Raw genomic sequence first — 5457 nt, 5'->3', positions numbered from 1 at the left:
CACACTCTTAATACAGTTCTGCTATAATATGACACATGCCTTCATAAAAATCACCATGCTATGCACAATAATAGTGCAATAAAACCCACAGGGCTTATGGGAAAAGATGCGCTCAGGGAGACAACACTCCAAAACTTCACCAGTGACACATTAAAAAAAAAAGATATAAGAACCTAATAAAAATGGTAGCACAGTTTTACACATGTTAAATGGTTAAGAAATTTATAAGTAACCTCTTTTCTGGCTGGAATCATGGAGGGTATAGAAGAGAAGGGAAAAAAGGTTTCTGCTATGCCAGATACCATCAAGAAAAAGCAAAGGAATTTTGCAGAGCTGAAGATCATGCACCTGAGAAAGAAGTTTGCCCAAAAGATGCTTCAAAAGGCAAGGAGGAAGCTTATCTATGAAAAAGCTAAACACGATAATAAGGAAAATAGGCAGATGTACGGAAGTGAGATTTGACTGGCAAAGATGGCAAGAAAAGTGGGTAACTTCTGTGTAACTCTAGAACCCAAATGAGCATTTGTCTTCAGGATCAGGTATCAACGGTGTGAGCCCAAAGATCTGAAAGGTGTTCCATCTTCTTTACCTTTTTCAGCTCCTCAATGGCACCTTTGTTAAGCTCAGTAAGGCTCAGTTAACATGCTGAGGACTGTGGAGCCATATACTGTATGGGATACCTGAAACAGAAATCAGTAAAAGAATTGATCTACAAGCGCGGTTATAGCAAGATCAACAAGAAGGTAATTGTCCCAACAGATAACACTTCGACTACTCGATCTCTTGGTAAATAGGGCATCATCTGCATGGAGGATATGATTCATGAGACCCATACTGTTGGAAAATGCAAACAGCTTCCTGTGGTCTTTTAAATTATCTTCTTCATAAGGTGGAATGAAGAGAAAGGCCATGCATTGTGTAGAAGGCAGAGCTGCTGGCAACAGGGGAGACCATATCAACAGGCTTCTTAGAAGGATGAACTATGGTGCCTCCCATGATTATTTTTATAATCTGGTCAGTTAATAAACAATGACTGCTTTCAAGTTGAAAAAGAAAAGGAAATTCATAAATAATACAATAAATACGTCACTTTACCTTAAAAAAAGATTTGAAATTTGTTTGAGGAAGTAGGCATTGGAAGGGTTGCAGCTTGTAATTCATTGTACAGTGGTAGGAAGGTAAGTTATCTAAAATCAGAGGAAAAATTTTAGCACCGGATGTGGATGGGCACAACTCAACACACACAGTAAACTGAGGTAGCTGGTAGATATCTGAGGAGAGTGTGTGTGTGCATTTTGTGTATTCCCAGGCACCTCAGTTCAGCTGGCTGGATGGTTTTCTGCTTTCACCTCGTGTTTCTTGCTCATAAGATCTCACATAGGCCAAGGCAAATTTGCATTATACTCATATGTTGTTTCCTAATATATCAATCACAGTGGAACAAATTTGTGTTTTCAAGACAAGCATTAGAGCAGACCTGACTGTACCTGTGAGAAGTTCACATCAGAAGTAATGGTTTTAGGTTGCCTAGATTCTGAGGGTAGCCAGGAGAGCATTACTGCCCTACAAGGAGTATTGTCTAGAGGGTTTGGGGACTGAAAATATGAAGGTAAAGGTAGTGGTGTTCCCTTCTATCTTCATGGCCATCCACATGGCCATGAAGGAACTCAGCATCTCATAGGTATTGTCTTATTCCATATTTTCATAGACTAGCCTAGATTAACAACTACCCAAGGGTTTAGGTTAGCTAGATGATGAAAAACAAATAGCATTAGAGTAAGCTTCAGAGGACTCACATTTTATTCTTAGCTCTGCAAGCTGTGTGACCTAAGGAAAGTCCCTTTATTTCTCTTGGATTCATTTCCTCATCTGTAAAATAAAGAAATTGGACTATATCATCTCTCGAAGATTCCTCCTGGCTCCAATATCATGTGACTCTGAGGCTTTCTATGTTGATTAAATGCAGAGAAAATGAACAGTTTTCGACCTCTTTAAAACTCTCCATGTGGCTCAGCAGTTTTTTTTTTCTCATCCCAGGTTGTCTTCCTTGGTTATTTCCCAAAGTGAAAATTCCAAATTGTTATTATTCTCAATCTCTGTTTCCACCAACAGATGGAATTTACTGAGGCAGATCAAGTCTGAGCTCGCAAAGCTCCTTTGTTTATTTTGTTAACAGCTTTATTGAAGTAAAATTGACATACAATAAGCTGTACATATTTAAAGAATACAATTTGATAAGTTTTGACATGCGCATACAGCCATGAAACCATCACCACCATCAAGGTAATGAACATATCCAACACCCACAAAGGTTTGCTCGTGCCCCTTGTAATCTCGTCCTCCCTTCTCCTCCTCCTTCTTCCTCCCCGTATACCCAGGCAACCGATCTGCTGTCCTTCATTATAGACTAGTGCATATTTTCTAGAATGTTATATAAATGGAATCATCGGTATGTACTGTTGTTTTGTCTGACTCCTTTCACTCAACGTAATTATTCTGAGATCCATCCATATTCCTTTTGTTAATAAACAGGAGAAAAAAAAGGAGCCAGGTAGTAGTCTATCATATGGCTATACCACAATTTGTTTATCCATTCACCTGTTGATGGACATTTGGGTTGTTTCCAGGTTTTTAGCCATTATATATGACTGCTATAAATATATTTTTTAAAAGTCTTTGTATGGACATATGTTTTGATTTCTCTGGGGTAAACACTTAGGAGTCGAAAGGCGGGATCACGTATGGAAAGTGTATGTTTCACTTTTTAGAAACCACCCAACTATTTTCCAAAGTGGCTATACCATTTTACATTTCTATCCACACTACATGAAAATTCCAGTTCTTCCATATCCTTGCCAAAACTTAGTATGGTCAGTAGTTTTAATTTTTGCCATTCTAATAGGTATGTAATGATCCTTTAATTTGTATTTTCCCAATGACTGACAATGTCGAGCATCTTTTCATGTGCTTATTTTCCATCTGTTTATCTTCTTTGGGGAATGTCTGTTCAAATACTTTGCCCAATTTAAAAAATTGAGTTGTTTTCTATTTACTGAGTTTTCTGTAAATTGCAGTAAAACACACATAATGTAAAATTTACCATCGTAACCATTTTTACCTGTACAGTTCAATGGCATTAAGTACTTTCACATTGTTCTGCTACTATCACCATCATCCATCTCCAGAACTCTTTCATCTTGAAAAACTGTAACTCCACCTATTAAATAATAACTGCCCAGTTCTCCCCAACCCCAGCTCTGGAAACCACCATTTTTCTTCCTATCTCTACGAGTCTGACTACTCTTAAGTATCTCGTATGAGTGGAATCATATGGTGTTTGCCTTTTTGTGACTGGCTTATTTCACTTAGCATAATTCCTTCAAGATTCATCCACATTGTAGCATGTGCCAGGATTTCCTTTCTTTTTAAGGCTGAGTAATATTTCATTGTATGTATATACCACATTTTTCCATTCCTTTGTTGATGGACACTTGAGTTGCTTTCACTTTTTAAAAATTAATTAATTAATTTTTGGCTGCGTTGGGTCTTTGTTGCTGCGCCCAGGCTTTCTCTAGTTGCGGCGAGCGGGGGCTACTCTTCGTTGTGGTGCGTGGGCTTCTCATCGTGGTGGCTTCTCTGTTTCGGAGCACAGGCTCTAGGCGTGCGGGCTTCAGTAGTTGTGACGCACGGGCTTAGTTGCTCTGTGGCATGTGGGATCTTCCCCAACCAGGGCTCGAACCCGTGTCTCCTGCACTGGCAGGCAGATTCTTAACCACTGCGCCGCCAGAGAAGTCCCTGCTTTCACTTTTTGGCTTACTGTGAATAACGGGCTATATGAACACAGATGTATAAATATCTTTTTCAGTCCCTGCTTTTAATTACTGAGTTTTGAGAATTCTTTACGTATTATGAATACAAGACCTTTATCAGAAATACGATTCACAAACATTTTTTCCTAGTCTGTGCCTTTTCTTATTATTTTCTTAATGTACTTCAAAGAGAAGAAGTTTTAAGTTTTGATTTAGCCCAGTTTATAATTGTTGGCTTTAGAGCTAAGAAATTTTTGCCTAACTTGAGATCACAATGACTTGGGAACTTCTCCTGGTTGGTTTTTTTTTTTTTTTTTTTCCCCTGCAAAAAGCTTTATTGTTCCCACTTGGTCCAAAGCTTGGGAGAAGGCTCCAGGGTGGTTAAAATGATGCCTAGGGGTTGCAGGGAAAGGCTTCAGGCAGAAGCCCTGACAACACAGGGTCTCCTCAAAGGCCGCTGGGCTCCAGAGGCTCTGAGTCACGCTTGAGGGTGAGGCTTGAAAAGAAACTCGCCCAGCCCCACCTGGGGGCCAGGCTAGCCTGTGAGGTTAGTCAGGTGGTCGCCCATCTTCTTGATGAGTTTCACCTGCTCTTCTAGGACGTGGCTCTCCAGGAAGTCACAGAGGTGGGGTCTGCCGGGGCAGGGGCATGCAGATACAGAAGGGCCTGTTTCGAGTTCATCTCCCTGAGAACGGCGGCTTCCATAACGTCCTGGGGTTACCCCGCTCATCTTGAGACGGAGTCTGCAGGTCCCGGAAGAGGGCGTGGCTGCTCTGCTCGTTTTGCATTTTCAAGAGCCGCTAGGCGCCCTCGCGCTTCTCCTCAGCCAATTCGCGGAAGGGGCCCGTGCCCTCCAGAGCTACGTCCTCCCGGTGGAAACAGAAGCCCAAAGAGAGATAAGTGCCCGCAGATGCATGTTGACCAAGGGGTAGACGGTGGTCTCCACCTGGGTAGAATAATTCTGACGAATCTGGGAGCTCGTGGTGTTGGCTGGTCCTAGAGGCAGAGGGTAGCTAAGGGGTTGGTTCCGACGGTTGCGACTGGAGAAGAGGTTGGAGGGTGCTGCGAGGCTGGAGGAAAGGGCGACCCTGGGTCTGTTCTGTCCAAACGCTACTGAAGCAAGAGACAGATCTACAGGCCCCTCTGGCCTTGTGAACTGCGGAACTTCTGATAGACGTTTTTTAAGACACATTTTATAGTTTTAGGTTTTAGGTTACAATTGGTACTATGATCCATTTTGAGTTAATCTTTTTTTTTTTTTTAAAGTTTTTAATCGTTTATTTATTTATTTATTTTTGGCTGTGTTGGGTCTTCGTTTCTGTGCGAGGGCTTTTCTGTAGTTGCGGCAAGCGGGGGCCACTCTTCATCGCGGTGCGCGGGCCTCTCACTATCGCGGCCTCTCTTGTTGTGGAGCACAGGCTCCAGACGCGCAGGCTCAGTAATTGTGGCTCACGGGCCCAGCTGCTCTGCGGCATGTGGGATCTTCCCCAACCAGGGATCGAACCCGTGTCCCCTGCATTGGCAGGCAGATTCTCAACCACTGCGCCACTAGGGAAGCCCTAGTCCTCCAATTTTGTTTTCCTTTTTCAAAGACACTTTGGCTATTCGAGATCCTTTGCATTACCATATGAATTTTAGAATCAGCTTG

General features: G+C 42.1%; 1 pseudogene; it reads left to right on the top strand.

Moving 5' to 3' along the window:
- The first annotated feature begins 252 nt into the window (after nt 1-252).
- On the top strand, nt 253-1023 carry LOC118892480 (annotated as a pseudogene).
- The last annotated feature ends 4434 nt before the right edge of the window (nt 1024-5457 follow it).

Source organism: Balaenoptera musculus, chromosome 3 (genome assembly GCF_009873245.2).
Source record: "Balaenoptera musculus isolate JJ_BM4_2016_0621 chromosome 3, mBalMus1.pri.v3, whole genome shotgun sequence".
Lineage (NCBI taxonomy): Eukaryota > Metazoa > Chordata > Mammalia > Artiodactyla > Balaenopteridae > Balaenoptera > Balaenoptera musculus.
This window is presented reverse-complemented; position numbering and strand designations above follow the sequence as displayed.